This window comes from Nestor notabilis, unplaced genomic scaffold, assembly GCF_000696875.1.
Source record: "Nestor notabilis isolate BGI_N333 unplaced genomic scaffold, ASM69687v1 scaffold1598, whole genome shotgun sequence".
In the NCBI taxonomy this organism is placed as follows: domain Eukaryota; kingdom Metazoa; phylum Chordata; class Aves; order Psittaciformes; family Psittacidae; genus Nestor; species Nestor notabilis.
Genome location: NW_009938508.1, coordinates 34046 through 53287, shown reverse-complemented (window position 1 = coordinate 53287; position 19242 = coordinate 34046).

Here is a 19242-nt window from a genome sequence, read left to right as displayed (position 1 = left end):
GCTGGACTTTACCTTGTAGATGTGGTTTTATTCATATTAAAATTAAAGAGTACAGAACTTAAATTCTTATCTAAGAACATTCTTAAATTCCACTGAATTTCATCTTCATTCTCTTTGCTGTAAATAATCCTAGGTCTCTGAAAAGTGTAAAAACCAGATATAAAATTTTTGAATTAAAATCGAAGAGGTGATTTTGTGCTACTGAAGTTAGTTCAGCTTAATTACTGATTTTCTTTGGGCATTGGAACTGGCTGATGCTTCTTCCTTTCATTAATGAAAACAATTTTCCCTTAGAAAAGCTTTTTTCCCTGTCTCTTGTTCTCTCATAAACCTCATGACCCTCAGAGAAACTGTAGCTCTCATTGGGAATGTACTGGTCTAGATTTTTGCTGCTACTGCTGAAATCTTCTTCTCTAGTTTAAGATTAAAATTCTCTGAGGCATTCTGCAAACCCTTACTGCAGGTGATGCCAATGTACTTGACAGAGCTACTCCAGTTAGAGCTTTTCAGACGAGGGTCCGTATATATCTCTGAGGGTCAAAACCTACTCAGGCAAAATGTCCCTTGAAATCAGTGAATGTGATTGTCAAAAGAGGGAGGGGCTAAATGTTGCTCAGTGCTTTTTGTTATGGCCTTGCACTGAACTATATGCATCCTTGTACACTGAAAAGCACACAGATTCTCAACTCTACAGCAACTGCAGCAGGAGGCGAGGCTTTATTGCCATCCTTCTGGAAGATTGGTTGTAAACTAGTTGACCCCCTTGGAACCTGTATGAAACCTATTGGATTGGTTGTTTAGCCTTGTTTCCTTATCAATTATTTTCTTCCTCCCTCATGTGCACTGGTATAATATTGTTTTATGAATGTTGGGGCTGCTGGCAGGAACTAACATGTCTTTTCACCCTAAAATTTTACAGTGTTCCTTTTTAAACATAGCTTTGGGCATTTTTGTATGATGTTTCCTTGCATGGGATCTAACTTCAGGGAGCTGCCTGTGGAATTCAGTGTATGATAGGGAGTATTTTTTTATATTTAAGTGGGAAAAATGACGCTCCCATTAAATACATCCAACTGAATGCCTAATGAAAAGGGAACACTGTGGTTATAACTTGTATTATAAATCTTCTGTAATTAACGGCCTCTTCATTAGTTAATAAAGTTGGTATTTTTGTAACCTTGTTTACTCTTATTATTCTTAATAAAATATTTTATAAAAAATAACAACTTAATTAGCATTATATTTCTTATTTAAAGAAAAAGGTTTGGAATCCCATAGTTACCCTCCCAGTTTTAATTTCAGTGAGGGATTTTAGTATGCAGACTAAGGAGGAATGGTACTTTAAAGACCTTCAAGTGTCTAATATCAGAGTTGCACATAAAATTAAACATACGGTCAAATCCATGCTGTGATCCTGCTGAGTCTCCCCAAGAGTTTCCTGAAGGAAATCTGCACTGAGAATAGCCTAAGCATATCATAGAGAGAGTTTATTTGCAGTAGAAAGGATGTGCTTAACCTAAACATGAATATTTACCAAGAGGTTTGTAGTTCCTGACAATTTCAGTATGAGAGGCTTGGAATATTAAGCATTTCTTTAAATAAACTTTACACTTCAGGAAAGGGCTCACTTTATCACTTTATACTACTGATAGTAGCAAAAATAGTACAAAGGAGACCTATAACTTGAACAAACTTAGGTGCTGCTGCTGCATTTTGTATCAAAAGCAGCCAACAGCAATAGCTTGCAAAGAAAGAAACAAGCAACACCCTTACTAACGCCACCACATTGGTGCCTCTGTCCAGCCGAGTACTGTCAGGCTCCTATAGCATCATAGCGTTCTCATTCAGTGAGTTCAAATAAGGGACAGTAAGTTCATCACTTCTTTTTCATTATCTAGCTGAAATTTCAAAGTTCTAAGCATTTCTGGTTACACTGCAATTCTGATGATTTAAACATGTACTTGCTAACAACTCCAGCTATTTCAACAGTGAATCATTCTTCAAATAAACCCATGTGCAGAGTGTTTGAAGTCTGATTCTGAATTTTCCATAGTAAACATCACTTTCTTTTTGTTTGTAGTCCAAAAAGGGATTTTCTAATTGATTCATAAAATCAGTGGATTTTATCAGGAACTTCTGAAATCAATGGGAGGCTTGCCAATGCAAGGGATGCTTCCACCATGCTTCAGCCATGAAGGGATTCTTCCAAAGTTATAAAAATCTAGAAATAGTACATATTTCAAAACCACGTCTTGCTATATAGTTTTATATATATAGTTTTATATTCAAAGTGTTAAGGGTGTTCAGGTGATCTGTCTACCTCTTGGGAGCCATGACAATTAATTGCTTGTACAGCAATTTACACAAAAAAGATCCCTAAAGGAATATTGCCTTCATTTTACATCCTGTCACGGCTTTATCTTTCATAGTTTCAAGAACACTATAATCTGCAGATGATAAATGACAAAGACCCACATGAATGTTCAGTATTTGCTTTCTGCTCTTTGTTATTTAAAGAACCTCATGTGAACAGAGCAGGCCATTTAGTAGAGTTCAGTTGTGTATCTATCTATCTACTCTGCCTTCAAAAGCATCAATTTCTGGACAGCTACATTCCAATAAAAACCATCTGCAGTAAATAGGAAGCAAAACAGCTGGGAGGAAAAAGACAAACCACAAAAAGGTTAATTCCAAAGTAAACCCTAAAATGAACAGAAAATTTTCATTTTCATGTTGACTCAGTTTTTATAATATAGGATATATGGTGTGAAAAACTGCAATAGAATAACTTAATGGCCTTAGCTATCCTAAAGCTGTTTCACTCTGGTCAGAACACTTGGGAAGATGCAATTACTTTTCTATATGGTCACAGAAGATGAAGCACAAGTTATGCTTCTGTGTCTGAAGACTTGATCCTACCAGAATTGAAACCACTGTCAAAACTTTATCTAAGACTAATCGATAGATCCTACATCCTCCTTCTGAACCCGCTGGATCTTGTCATGGGACTGTTTCAGATCCTGGCTTTGTCAAGCACTCACATTATGGTCCAGAATGGTACTGAGTGGCAGAGGAGAAAAGTGTATGTTTTACTTCAAACCTGGGTATCAAAGTTCCACTGCAGACTATCAACTTCAGTCAGTCAGAGTCTAACTGAATATAGGGATTGGTTGATTTCCTTACTATTCAAATATTTCTCATTAAAGTAATAATAATTAAAAAAACAAGATGCGTGCAGTTACTCTTAATGCAGTTATTATTCACATAATAATAAATTCCTTGGAGAATTCCTTTAGAGCAAAAAACCTGCAAACTTCTGAGCCCAGAAGAGGTTGACGTTTGCGTGAGATATCTTAAGCTGTGTCTGTTTAAGCTGGTGTTGTCCTCAATTGGGTTATTTGACTCGAAGAACAGATTATATACAGGAGAGTGCAATTCACGGTAATTTATTAAAAATAAGACAGAAAATATAGCATTAAAGACATACATTGGAATTAGACAAGGCTAGCATAAAACATAAACAAGGATACAGTCCTCTCTACTTGAGAGACATTTTATCCTGAATAATATGTGAGTTTATAATATTTAATTCAGTTCTGATTATGCTACCTGAAAATTTTACAGATGGTTTTCTTTCCTTGAGGATTAATGTCAGCATGATACATATGGGAGCATATATGCATTTACATCAACATTGCTATTACAAACCATGTCAATAGTCTCATGTCTTGGGCGTAAATATGCCATCTGCTGTTCAGCCTTGTGTTTAACAATACTGTGACTTCACAGAGCAGTTGCAAAACTGCCACCAGATAGTTTATTCTCTCCTTTTTTTTTTCTTTTTTTCTATTTTCTTTTAATTACATAAAAGCTCAGAAAATTTGCTGTTCACAGCAGTGTAAGGTGTAGAAGCTGTACAGTAAACATTCACTTGAAATCCTTTCATGTATGTGCATCCTCACGTGGCAGCTTGGTCCCAATTATTGCCTGATCCTATAATTCTTTGAAGTCTGTGTTTCTGTTGAGAAGGTCCCACGTAGCCTTATTTTTTCCTGTTGAACGTATTCAGAATATATCTCTAAGAATATCTGTAGGAGGTGAAAACTCACTTCAGTCCTGAAATATCCAGATACCAGCCTTCAATTACACACCCTGATGTTTCTAGCTTGCCATGAAGTACATTAACACAGGGAAAGGAATAGGCTAGTTGGCTAGATGAATTCTACACATCCCACATCAGCTAGGCTTGGTTATCCTAGGGGAGGTGCTCCACAGCCCGCTGTACCAAAACATCCATCCATACGCAGAGGATTGATGTGACTGAGCACTAACAAACACGGATTACACAGACACAAAACCAGGCGCACACCACACCCACACAAATGCACACAGATGCCTTTGCAATGGTATGTAGCTAATTCTGAACTTCTTGATCTACACAGATACTTCAGGGAAAGGGTTATTATAACCTGGAATATGCCCTGTCCCCCAGAGCTGTGCTAACTGAAGTGCCTTAGTATAGGAATAGGACAACCTGAGAAGAAAGGTCTTCATACTAAGAGCACTTATCTCACTTTGCCTAATAACCAAGAATAACAAGGGGGAGCTTAGTGGTGAGAGCCAGAAGTACGAATTTTTTACACCCTGAATTTGCAGATTTGTGATGGCAAACTTCTGCAGTGTAAGCCTGAATTGTGAGAAAAAGTCTTATGTGCCCCAGCATCTTTGCCCACACTCCAGACTGGCTAGATCCAAACCAATCAAATCAGTTCTGCGGTGTGTGTGTCTGTGCTCATACACATATATCTATTCTGTCTGAAGCAATGTAGAAGCTCTGGCACTTGTGTTTATTGTCCTGGAAACAAACAAGTAGACCTGAGTAGTGTTCACCCAGCTGAACACTGGTTTGGAAACATCAATGTTACTATAATCTGCTTATGAAGGCCCTGAAAGTTAGGAATTAAAAAACTTGGCTTCGGCAATTAAGATGCTATAACCCTATAGGGAATCAGTACTAACCATTTGCATTTACACTGCTAATTGGGTTGGTGCATGGGCCTTTGGAGGCCCTTCTGAATGCTTTTTTTCCCTTTTATTCTACTTGAATTTTGTTAGGTATCACCAGAGGTTGGCGTTAATGTTAAAGCTGTCTTAAATCCAAATATTTTTCCTGTAGAAACCTGCTTCTCTACTGGGGCTCTTTCTGGGCTGTTATCTTATTTAATTTGGTTAGGGGTCTCTTCCAAAGTTCTGGATGGGTTTTCCAGGCTGACTTTTTCTTAGCAGAGGCTGGGCTGTATTTATAAGCATGGTGTTCTTTAATCACCTCTAATGCGGCTTAGTGTTAACAACAGTTTAGTTCATATACCTTCCTAACACTAATCCCAGAGAATTAATACCTTTAACTTTCTACTGAAGAATTTAATTTAGCCTTACCTTCCTGCTTGGTTTATGCATATGACTGGGGGGGAGAGAGGGGAGAGGAAAGCAGAAAAAAAAAGCTTTTCAGTTTTCTTTAGCTGGCCTTTGGGTTAATGCTGCTAAGTTTTCTTATCGTTACTTTTTCCCATCATGACAAGCAGATCTTACCAACTCAGTCTGCAGGAACATGTCAGTTTTATTGGTATGTTTGACAGAGACCAGGCTGGTTTCCAACTGGAATCCGTTTGTTTTCCCTCCAGCATGCTCACTTACCTCCCCAGGCTCCCACTCTGTGTGGCTTCCTCCAAAGAGGTATTTCCTTGCCCTATTGTGCATTCCCTTTCAAACTTGGCAGCAGAGTTTTCTATCTTTCCCACAGTAAACTGGGGAGGGTGGACTTCTCTTCCCATTTCCCCGGAAAAGTATTCTTTATGTTTAAAGAGTTACTTTACCTCTAAATTTCTAACTGAATGCAGGAAGGAATCTGTGTAGCTGATGTGAGCTTGGGTAGCCAAAACTCACAGCAAGGCACCTCACTTGGGCATGAAACAAAACTTTTGGATATGCTTCCCTTTTAAATATTTAAATATAGTCTTGGCATTCCCATATCCCTCTGAATGATTATTTCAGACACTTAAGAAGAGCTTCTGAATTTCTTTCTTGGATGGGACGTGGTAAGGCACTGGTATTTCCACAGGCTGCAACACAGTGTGATCCAAGGGACTCCTTGATGACAGGCAAGGACTCTAACTCTTTTTCTTCTCTACTGGGTTTTGTTGCTTATTTTCTTGTTTGCCTTGTTTGTTTGTTTGGTACTTTATTATTCTATTTTAATGCTGACAGGAAGAAAATAAACAGGGAAGAGTAGGGCTGGTGCAAGTGATGTGTTTGAACTGCCCGCTCAGTAAGATTTATAGTCTGCTAAGGACAGCTTTTTGGAATGTTCTTCCCTTCACTCCTCTCTTGGCAGTTTTCTTGGCCTCCTTAGCTGTCTGAAGACACTTACGCTTTCTCTATTTGGAAAGTGTTTTCCTCATTATCTTCTCTGTAAGGGTGGAAGTGATGAAGTCACTCTGCCTCTTCCCCGGCCCACACTGCTATCTATGTCCCTCAGTGCAGATTCAACAACAGTACTGAGCACTTCACTGCAGGACATTTTCCTTCTGCAAAATACAGAACAAAAGGCTACTGGGGCATACATGTGTTGGAGAACAAAACACAGCAAATGCACTGAGTGAAGTGGCATTTCTACATTTGCCTTATTCTCTCCATGGCTATAAAGATGGAGCTCTGTGGTGTGTGAAAGAGCAGAAAAAGAAAACTCAATCTGCAAAAGAGAAAAACTATTAGAAAAGACTGTTGCATGTACAGTAGGCTTTTGATTGCTCTTCAAGATGAGCTACTCCTTGTACGTAAGTAGAGAATGGATGCCTGCTTGAAATAGAGAAGTTCTGTAGAAACAAATGAAAAGGTTAGAGGCTGCTCTCAGGGAAATTTAGGTGTGAGAAAGCAGGGCAATCATTTAGATCCCAGCCCACAGGAATGACTACTGAGGAGCCTAGGAATCACACAGCTTCTGACCATATCTCATAAGCCCTATTGTTGTCAGGTCTCTTTCTCAAGTTTGAGGGAGAAACTTCAGTGAGCTCTGCTAAAAACACTCAGCAGTGTGCCACTAACGTCCCTGAGATCAGCCCTTTGCACATGGATCTGGTTTGGTTTGGTTTGGTTTTTTTCTTTCTGCTATAGGCAGATTGAAAATGTGGCCTGAACCAGTTTACATCTCTATCTGAATTTAGTTAGAATTTTGACTCCAGTGTAGAAGATGAAGATCAAGGGAACAGAAGATTCTTTAAAACATGTTCTCTTTCAGGCCACATCCTGCCTATCATGTTCGTAATTTCACACATTCATTAAAAGGGGAAATGTACTGCACACAGAAAACAAACAGAGCTCTCCAAGTGGGAATGTATAGCGATTTCATTCAGAAACACTCCTTTTAAGGCACAGTCTATAAAAACCACACCAAGAGAATACTGTACTCTGCGGTCATTTGTTAGTAAAGCTGACAGGAAATCAAAACTGAAAGAATTCTTCTTTAACTGCCAACTTGCTGTAGTGGAAGCCAGGGGAAATATATTTATGTTTACTTGACTAAGAAGAAAGAAACCAAAACACATTTTCCTCTAATAGCAAAGGGAGATTAGACTGTTACTAGTCACTTGTGTGTTAGAGTTCCCTCCAGGCCTTTCCTAATTTATGTTTTACATTCAAAACAAATAAAATATCAGCTCTTGGAAAAAGAAAATGTTTTATAGGCTATTGAAACTGAAAGGATCTTTAGGTACCTAACATTTCACCTTCACAGCCTTAAGGATATTGGCTAGTACTTTGCATTATTGAGGACTATCTTTAGACAGATGATTTTTCACAATAGAGATTGCAAGCCTGTAATCTGGCACAAAATTGCAGCTGCAAAGATGGGCAGCCCATTTAGAGGTATGACTCATTAGGCTTGGTTTTGCCTCCAAAATTAAGTTTTATTCCATGGGAATAAATAACAAACTAGAATGAATTGGGTTACAGGAGATTCTGTCACCTTAGTTAGGACTTCTTGTAATAGATGCTAGGTCAGTGGAATTATACAGGACGGAAGCTACTACTGATGTTATACTAAATGTGATCTCTACAGTTAGGACATCTGTAAGAAGCAGTTACATGATGATGTGAAGAATAAAAATAATATAAAATATTCCAAAGTTGGGCTCAGCATGAGAAAAAGAAGTCACTTTATAGTGTGCAAGATCGCTGAACCAGCTAACACACATTAGGTTTTGTCCAATACAAAAATTCCACATCAGGAACCACCATATTTATAGCAAGAGACGAATCTGTACATGCTATCATCATGCTGTGCTTGCTTATGCTTTTCAAATTCTGCCATAATTTTCATACTGTTGAAAAAGAATCTCATGTGTAGACTATGTGACACTACTCCTAAATACTGAATTTACCTATAGAAATTCATCCAGAATAGGTAGACTGTCACTTCTGATTTATTTAGCACAGTAATACGAACATGAATAGATTATTCTGTAACAAACCACTCAGGTCCAAATCTGGGACCGTAATTAAACATAAGTTTACCATCAAGCATAAACTCAAGTCCCATTGACAAGTGCCTTTCTTTGAAGACACAAATTATCCAATGAATTTATAAAGCACAATGACTTTGGCTGAATATTCTAGTTGGGGATGGGACTTGTTTATAGAGTACCTAAGCTAGGAACACAATAAACATAAAAAAGACTTCCAAGTCTGACATTAAAAATGTTAATGGCTTCCTTTCATTCCTCTTTTTTTCTTTTCTAAGTAATAGTTTAAAATGCTATTCAAAGCCTCAACAACAACTGTATGAGAAAGAACACATATAAATTTACCTCTGCTTTAACTGCAGTTTGTGTAACTCCTGTGAAAATAGATGTGGTGTCACGGTTTAATCATCAGAGTCTTGTTGGATGTCTTATTGTATGTCTTTGTGTAGCTGAAAGGTAATGCACAAAACATTTTAATATGGTTACATTTTAAGACATTCAGTCCAACTACTTTAGAGTCTGTGGGGAACACCTATAACTGGTCTGTGTTCTGGAGCTGAATTCAGAGTGCATATCTCTGCATCATCTATATTACTTGTCTAGACACATCTCCTAGGATTCAGAATTACAAATGACAGATTGCATACTAGGCCTGACATTCATTTGATAGAATATAGAGATATATTTAAAACATGATGATAACTGTGTCTGATACGTGCTTCATCTAAGATCAGAATGAAGCCCAAAACATTCACATGTGGTAGGGTCAAAACCCCTTAAATAATTATATTATAGAATTAAAGTATATGTGCAAAAGCCCCAGATCTTGAATTTCCAAACTTTTTTTTTCTGTGAGTTAAACGCTGTTCCATCCTTAGAAGGATTTCAGAAGATTGAAAAAGACCTGAAAAGTACACCTGAAAAATTTTCTACAAATACCTATGTCACATGAATTATCTGATCAAGCCAATTGAATTATATTCAAGAAATTATGCTAAGTCATTTAGTGAAGCTTGATTCCGCAGCTCTACAAACAAGGCAATTGCTTTGAGATTAGTATGGACGATTCGTGATCAAAACCAAATGTTGATGAGAAGTGAGGATTCACATGGAAGAACTTGAGGACACACTCCTCCCTAGAGGAACAACAAGTTCTTAAATAGTCCTTTGCAATCAACGCATGCATCAGTTCTTTATTATCATTGAACTTTTTTTTTTTTAAATGACAAGACAAATCGTGAAACTAGAAATTGTTGGAGTTATACTCATGTCTTGTCTCTGCATCTGGTTTGGCAAGAGTCACTTACTTTGTCTTTTGAGACTCTGAGTGCATTCGGGGGCCCTAATGTCCCTGGTCATCTCCAGGGCTCCCTGTGCCCTATTCACAGCTCAAGACCCATTCCAGACCCCGAGACCATCAGTCAGTGCCCCAGTGAGGCCATAGGATGATCTCCACCTGCCCTGTCCCATCCCAACGTCAGCCTCTCCTAAGGAGATGACCATTGCCCCCCAGCCTGCCCTGCCCTGGCTGAGGAAGACAACCCTGGCTGATGCGCCTTGTGCCTGCTGAAACCCCTGACACCTGGCCCAAGGAACCACTGGCCTTCCCAGCACCATGATAACATTGATTCTTCATTTTTCAGAAACTATACTTTTTTTCAGCTTAGCCACGAGAATGGTCAGGGAGCTCAAGCACGTCCTCTATGAAGATAGACTGAGAAAGCTGGGGCTTTTCAGCCTGGAGAAGAGAAGACTGCGTGGAGACCTCATAGCAGCCTTCCAGTATCTGAAGGGGGCCTACAAGGATGCTGGGGAGGGACTCTTCATTAGGACTGGTAGTGGTAGGACAAGGGGTAGCAGCATCAAACTTAAACAGGGGAAGTTTAGATTAGATATAAGGAAGAAGCTCTTTACAGTGAGGGTGATGAGGCACTGGAATAGGTTACCCAGAGAAGTGGTAAATGCTGCATCCCTGGCAGTGTTCAAGGCCAGGCTGGACAGAGCCTTGGGTGATGTGGTTTAGTGTGAGGTGTCCCTGCCCATGGCAGAGGGGTTGACACTAGATCATCTTAAGGTCCTTTCCAACCCAAACCATTCTATGATTCTATGTACAAAATCAAGAAAGCTTCTGATGCTCCTTCCTGCTGCGGTCAAGGTTTTGTGTCTGCAAAAAGGAGTGTCGAAATGAATTGCTTTATTTGATAGGAAATATCCTCCATATCTGTCCCCTGTTCAGTAATTTAACTCACATTTTCTTTTTTTCTACTAAAAATCATTGATTTCTAACAGAAGACTCGGTTTCAAAATGGAAATCTAAGAACATTTTTAATCTTAGTTCTATAATTTAATGGAGTTCTAATAAAAACACATCTTTCTTTGGGTATGAGTGTTAAATTCTATGACACAACTTATTACAATTCTTTTGTTTAATGCTTCAAAATGCTCTACAAAATGCTATTGCTTTCCCCTGAATCCTCATGGCACCATACAAAAGTAATTAGCAGATATTGCTCTCGTTTTACAAATGTGCTTCTAAGATTTGTAAGGTTTCAATTATTTTTAGCTTCTTAAAACAACAATTTTGAATAGAACTTGAAAAATGTGAGAAAACCAGTAGTTTTCAAAAAAAGCAGATGAGAACCTAAAGATATGTAAAAATACAATAAACTTTGTGTTGGTGTTTGTCTGTATGTCCTGAGGAAAAGTTTACAAACTTGAGAATTATTGACTAGTTGTGATTTTTTTTTGTTTTCATTTAACTGTAATGAACAGTATAATGCCAAAGGCTGAAACAAAGAACGCCCCCCATATTTCCTCCAGATCAATGATTATCAGTAATGAAGATGATTTTAAGTATCTTAAAGAGAAAAGAAAATGCTTTAAAAAAAATAATATTCTTTCTCTTTAAAAGTGATTAGAGATCCACCTATTCAATATTAATGTTAAAAGTTATGAGTTATTTCAGGATCCTGCAGGATTTTCAGTTCACATCAGGTTATTTTTACACACTGATTTTCAGAATGATTTCCATATTGTTGAATTAACTAAACACAATAGCTGCTGTGTCCACTCCAAGTTGAAATGCACACATTTTTACAGCAACTATGTACAGAAGTTTGGTACATTAAGTAGTATATCCAAGCTGAATTGAAAGCGTAAGGGAAATTCTAAAGAGGTAGAATGCAACTAACACTGAAAGTTGGCAAAGACATTACACAGTTTAACACAAGCTGTTCCTCCCTAATATCATAGTGACAGTTTCATATAAATGACATTTCGTGAGTAATAAAATGACAAATACATCATTAAAATTAGAGACAGATTGCTAAATGGATTAGACTGCAAGTATCTTGGTTTTTTCTTTCTTCTTCCACATGCATATTTCATCGTGCTGAAAAATTATATGCCAATATTGTTCGTACTGCCAAATCTTAAAATGAGTTTTGAAATTCATTCAGTTCTACCATGCAACAGATCTTTTAAAGGATGAAATTCAGCACTGACTTTTTTTAGTATCCTTGAAGAAACCACTTCAAACTCTGTTCTGCAAGCTCTTAGATGTATGAAGTGGCAGGCACGCACAGAGCCTTGTACATGTATAAAGTAATTGCAGAACAATGAAAGGGCCTGTCTTTTTAGAGGATCTTTCAAAAATGAAATCTTTTTTAAGGCTCAGGTTAGAGCATTAAAGGCTTTTATAAAGCTTGGCCTCAGAGTATGTAAATAACTAATATATTTGGGGGGTTAGAAAAGGAACTAGCCAAACTACATTCACACAGACAAATAGTATGCAAGGTACAAGCAAGAAAACCAAATAAAATAGGCTTTTGTCATAAAGAGGTTAAAAGAGTGGCAAAAAATAGTTAGAAACCTAATCACATAGATATCTAGAAGGACTTCTAAAGACGTTATACGTAAAGAGAAGTACACAGAAAATGTCATAAAAGGATGTCAGAATTCTGTTGTATAAAAATATCATTTTCTTTTTTTACTTTTGGATAATTACAATAAAAAAAGATGTTGTTCTGTTAATAAAGAAAAGGAAGTTTGATTTCCTATGGATGTGTCTCTCTTAAATATCTTCCTATGTGGTAACACCACATCTGCCTCACTGAACAACAGGGAGCAGCAATGCAAGTGGTCCTAAGCTCTGTCCTGAGCTCTGTCCTGAGCCTGTGTTGAAACATCGTTGTTTTGTTGAGTCCTATGATACCTTTAAAGTGAATTTGATGAGAGGATTCAAAAGTGGTTAGAGAAGGATGGGCCAGTGGATACCTGAACAGGGGGTGATTGACCATGATCCAGCAAGGGATCATCACAGTGAAGCAGGCCAACAGCTTAAACAAATGTGTTTAAGGTCTTAGAGCATGTGACATATGAGGAGAAGCTGAGGGAGCTGAGTTTAACCTGGGAAAGATAAGGGTTAGGGTATTTATCAGTGAGTATAAAATACCTTATGGGAGGGTGTAAAGGAAGTGGAAGCAGACTTTTTTCTGTGGTATCCAGCGACAGGACAAGAGGCAATGGGCACAAACTGAAATACAGGAAATTACATTTGAAGATAAGAGAAAAAGAGAAAAAAGCCCAACACATTTGTACTGTTTGGGTACTTGAACACTAGAACAGGCTGCCCAGGGATGTTGTAGTCTCCATTGTTGGAGATTCTCAAAAATCACCTGGATAGGGTCCTGGACAACCAGCTGTATATGACCATGCTTTGAGAAGGGGAGCTGGTCAAGATGACCTCCAAAGGTACGTTCTAATCTCAACTATTCTGTGATACTGTGATTGTATTTCCTTAGAAACCTAACACATATACAGAAAATCTTGAAAATATTTGTGCTTGTTCATTCATTCTCATGCAACAAGTAATTTTGCTTAGTGGAGGCTAATCATATGTCCTGCAAGCCCCACCATTTGTAGAATATAACAGCATTTGAATGGAAAAAAATTGTCAGAAACCTCTAGATTTGTTAGAAATGCAGTATATTTAACTGTCAGTGATTGGTCAACCAAAATCCACTTTTACGATAACACTAAAATATCTTTTACTTAGGGAAACTAATGGGCATTTTATCAAGCAGCCTTTCTTACAGCGTTCCAGTAGAAACAAGCTGGGACTCATTTTAGAGTTACTGAACACAAGAGAATGGAACTGAATCGTTTTGGGTTTTTTTTTTCACTCATTCTCTGGCAAAACCTTACTTTAGACTGAAGAATTTATGTATTCTGATGATAATGGCATCCTGTAGGAGTAAATTTAACTGACTTCGAAACAGATTGTATCTTTGATGAATTTGTAAGCTATCAAAAAGGAAGTAAAGACTATCAAATTGTCGATAAGGAAATATACACATCTTATACTAACCAGGGCTATTTAGTTGCTAGGTAGATTCCACTTTTTGTTAATGGACTGTGGAAATGAATGGTTGTCAGACTTGGCCAAGGCGTAGTGTTTGTAATCATCTTCAGGACTGCACTGATCTTGGATCTAGCTGTACAAAACTGTCTTTGTGCCAAGGCACAACTGAGAGAAACTGCACTGAAGAAAGTTACAAAGTCTGACCATGGAAGGTACTGAATGAGTATGGTGAAGGATTAAGGGCCTTTGGCTTCAGCTAAAGCAAAGAACTATGTAGGATAAGGACCTCCCTCTGTAAAATAATCTTCTGATTAAGCATGTGCTATTTTCTCCTCTTCTGAAATGAGTGTGAGCACATCAACATCTGTAAATGTCAGACAAGTGATCTGCTGTATTGAGCAGTCTGTTTAAATGTCTAATGCATGCCTTGTCTTAGTAAAGATACAGATGCTTTCTGTGGTCCTATAAAAATGTGTGTTTTAATGATGAATGGGAGAGTTTATAGTTGCGATTACTCTTTTCTCCTTTGAAGCAGGAAAACTGGCAACCCCTTATCTAGACTTCAGCAGGTTGAGATAAACCTTGATAGCAAAAAGTATCTCGATAGTCAGAGCTTTTAGCTACAGTAAACTACTTAAACTAAAAGCAGCTGATAGTCAAAAAAGAACAATACCCATTTATTTGTAAGATGTTCTGTAGTGTCTGGGATAGTATTTAATGAGTTTTTACTTCAGACGGGACTATTGTAAAAAAGAATCTAAGTTACACACATGGACACACATGCACAAACAAGCACAAACATGCACACACAGTGATGTAAAACACAAAGTGTTTGAAAAAATCTTGTTTGGCTAACACACAGTAGTCATTTGGGAGAAATCATCCATAGACATAACTGTGTTCAGAAAGCTATAGTTTAGTTCCAACAATATAACAGTGAGATTACACCCATTGTGAAAATGTTACTGTTGTCTCTACAGATCTATTATTCCCATGTGATGTCTGGAACAGTAAACATCCTGACTGAGAAAGACTATTCTGTCTGTTTCTTTTTTTTTAATTATTAAATATATCAAAATTGCGTGGACAGTGCAGACTTCTATCATGACTTCTGAGTCATTACCAACTTACTTCATCGTATTACATAAGGCAATGAGTCTGACTCCCTCTAGGTTTTGTCGTATGTTTCTGCCAAATTTCTATGAGTTTTTCTGGTGTAAATTTAAGTCTGTGTTTTAGTTAATATGGCAAACAGGAAAACATCCTAACTCAGTTTCCAGTATATCTTCAGTGTGCTCACTTTGTTTATAAAACACTGTTCAGCAGTTTTAAATTCTGTGTGGACCTATTTGGTCAAGAATGAAGCTTTTTGAATTTATGAAATATCTTCCCTAGGTCTCTGAAAATGTCTATACTATGCACACGGTCTTTCTAGTTTCCCAAACCAGCCTCCTGGAAATACAAATAACCAAACGTAGACGACCAAAGCTTTAGCTGACAAAGAGTGTTGACAATATACCTGATTTCTGAGGGGTAAAAATTTATACCAATTAAAATCATCCCTTCTGACTGCAAGGGTCTCAGTTTTGCTCAACTTTCTTGTGGTTTCTGTGCAAAATCAACTTCTGTGCTCAGATCGCAATCAATTTGGCTCAGATTACAGCACGTTTTCCTTTTGGATACTTAGGAAACACCGTACTCTGAGACTTGGCTCTGTAATGACAAGGTAATGTCAGTCTTTTCCAGGATTTCTGTATTAGTCCACTATTGGCTGCAAAACAGGGGTGGGGATCTAGTGGGAAAGATTAGGTTGGCAAAGGAGAGGATTTGGGTTATTGTAAGGTAATCTCCTCACAATTTATCCACACACAAACCACAACTATGCAGTAGTGAAGAAGCGCAATTTTCCTTCTGAATCATTTCTATAAAAGCATCAATGTCCAGGCAAAGTTTGAATCTCTTCATTAAACTCTGAAAATGAATCCTAGTGAAATAATTTCTTCTAACAAAAAGAGAGAGGAATTTGGAGCCTGTGGAAAGACGAGGCTTAGCCATACCCATTTCCTCGTATTTTAGCATAAAATCAGACATGCCTAGGCAGTTTCCAGATAGATTTTCCTATTTTCGTTTGCATATTCTTATTCTTCTCATGGTTTATGCTGGGCCTTGGCAGGTTGATCCACATTGGTGAATTTCCCTTCCAGACAAGGACCTTAGGCCTCTCATGTGAACCTAAGACTTGAGCTCCTTCTCTTAGGATTTCCTGTTTAACAATGTAATATGGTGGTGTCTAGGCTTCATTATTGGCACTGGTTCATTTCCAGTTTGAAGTGCCTGGCCCCAGAAAAGGGAAGAAAAAATATCTAAGCTTCTCTAATGTAGCTTCCTGCATCCTTTGAACAGTTTTGAAACGAAATAAGCACTTCAGAGATATGCAGATGGAATTCCAGGCTACTGAAATCAAACCTCTGCTCTGTCGGCTTTATATGCAACTTATGCACCACCAGACAATAATCCAGTCTAAGGTACATCTCTATCCCTTGCACTGAGAATACAGTGAGTTATTCATCTGCTCCATTCACTTGGGATGTACCTTACCTTTTCTGTGCAGAAGTGAAAAATCTCCACAGCTGCAAAATGAGTAAGACTTCTGCAGGACTCTAGGCTCTGCTCAGGATATAATCCAATAGCTCAGCAGAGTGCTTCCCTCCCTGAGACTACCTATGGTCTGCTGTCTTGTATCGCTGTGCAGGCACTGACCTGGATCAGTCAACGAGCATATGAAAACTACCCAGTCTACACATAGGCATCTACTCACTATTAAAGTCGGCTTCAATTATGGCAACATAAAACTTTCAGGGTTTCTCAAGAACATTTAGACATATTGTTAGTGTGGTTGTCCATAAACTGAGTTGCAGCAGAGCTTTACCTGATATTTAAAAGACTGCCACCTCATCAGAAGAAGTAGTTGTGATCAACCTGATGTGAACTCTAAGGCTGTGAAGGGTGGCAGTTCATAAATACAAGATTAGGCTGTCCTGGAAAATAGAGCTGCTGTTTTGGATGTGATAGGCTGTAGAGATCTAAGTCCCAACTGATATGGGATTTATGGCATTAGGATTTCATCTGCTTTTGTTTGTCCTGTATTTCCAGCACTAGACAACATTATGGTGTTTAGGTGCAAGAGGGAACAGAACTGCTTCTTCTTCTATCATCAGAAACTTGCTGTTGGTTGATAAAATAATTCTTTTTAGTCAGGTGTGAATGATGAGCACAAGTACATCAAATCATGCTACTGAGTTTTCTGAATGTTATACTTTCAGTTACTCTATCAAATTATTTATTCCACCCTGTAACACAGTTGTCCATTTGCCAGTGAAGTAAGACATCCTTATATATCAAGATTGCTGAGAGAGTGAAACCCAGTTTTAAACATGAGGGTAAAAAGTGTAAGTGGTAGGAAAAGAGAAAAGACAGAAAAACTGTTTACTTTTAACATAAATATGGATTAAAATACTATGTTTTAAAACTTTATTTTCAATGTTTGTGTTACTATAAAACCAGATATTCTGATCCTGTCAGAGCAAATCAGATCTGATGAGAACATTAACTTATCTTGGAGCCAGGAAATAGGTGTAAACATCAGACCTCATTAGATTTTCCCAAACTGTACTGAAATTGAGTTTTATTTCATGCCATGTATGATTAGTTATTGTGGTTATTCCAATCTATTTAACATCGAGACTCCTGCATTGCATCCTTTTAAGACAAGAACTGAAATCTCCTATGCCCCAAGGCAGATCAATTTTGTCTTGACTTATCCGTATAAAGGACAATCAACATTTCTATATGTCCTTCAATAACAACCAACTCCTGATGTCTCAGAGGATAATAGAATTTCAGCAGAACTGAGAATGCATATAGGTGACAGCTGTACATAAAAAAGGAAGAATCTGCATTATTTTTAAGGGATCATTTAAAACAACAATAATTCATTCATTTCTAAACTACTTTGTAGACTGTGTCCCTCTTGAAGTGTCTTCCAGCTACATCCTTATGAAAAATGATTCCACAGAACTGACAGACTAGATTGAATGATTAGGCATAAAATATCTCATTAAAGTTGAAAGCTTTTTCTATCTGCCATCCCTGCATGCACAACCTGCTTTCTAGAAGGATTTTTGACAGGTTTAAGCTGACTGGGTTTGTGTGTTTAATTCAGTTGTACACAGCAGGGTACACCATCTACAGACAGTATGAGAACTCTGAGGCCAGTGCAGTGGATCAAAAAGAGTAATTAGAATATTGTTTTCCTAATAAAATGAGATAAGATGAGGGAAGGCATGTGTGATGTGTGTTCAGAAAGGAGATGTCATGGCTTTTTTTTCATTTATGCTGCTTTCTACTGCAAATTCTTGTGCTGCTGTTCATCTGGAATTATAGACTATTGTGGTCTGTCTGCACCAAGTGGAAGGTAATTTGTATCTAAGTCTTATAAGTCTCCTTCAGCCACTCAAAACACTTAAACCTGCAGGCATTGGAGAAACCTTTTGTATTTTAAGATGACCAGATGTTATATTTCCTGTTGCCTTTGTCTGAGATATCTTGAATGCTTTTTTTCCAATAGCCCACATTGTTCTGACATTTGAAATCACATTCAATTTGGGTAGGTGGTTTCTTAAAAAAAATGACCATAGTTCTGCACTACCTCAATTATTGTTTTATTGTCACAGTCCATCCACTTTATACTCTCTGGAAATTCAAGGGCAAGTAGATCCTCTTCAACTTACTGCAAGGGAATGTATTTTTCCTGGAAATGCTAAAATGGGATATACATGATCACCTCCTTTCAATTAATAATTAGAGCATACCATATATTCTTCTTCAAATCTGCACTATTTACTACTTTCTACTTCATTTAGTGCCAAGCCTGACTGTACAATAAATATGTTATATGTTTCACTGATACATATCTTTCCTTTGGGAGAGAGAATACTTAGTGATGTGCTATGTATACCATGATTATCCATAAAATACTGCAGAATAATTTCAGTCTAAGAAGAACACAGGAGTTTTGAGAATGTTGGGATTAGAGAAAAGAACCAAATATAAAGTTAGTAATACCTGACCAGGTTTATATGGTCACTGTGATTATGTGATACTAATTGTCATTAGATAAACTGATCAGCAGTCTTGATGTTTTAAATATTACATAAAAGAAAGTATTCTTTCTGGATTAACCTATACAATGAAATGCTGAGATCACATTTTAGCTCTTAAAGTTGTAAACAAAGAGCTTTTAAGCTCATAAGCCAAATCAGGGTTGGCTTCATGGGCTACTGTTAATAAAACTACTCTCTTGAA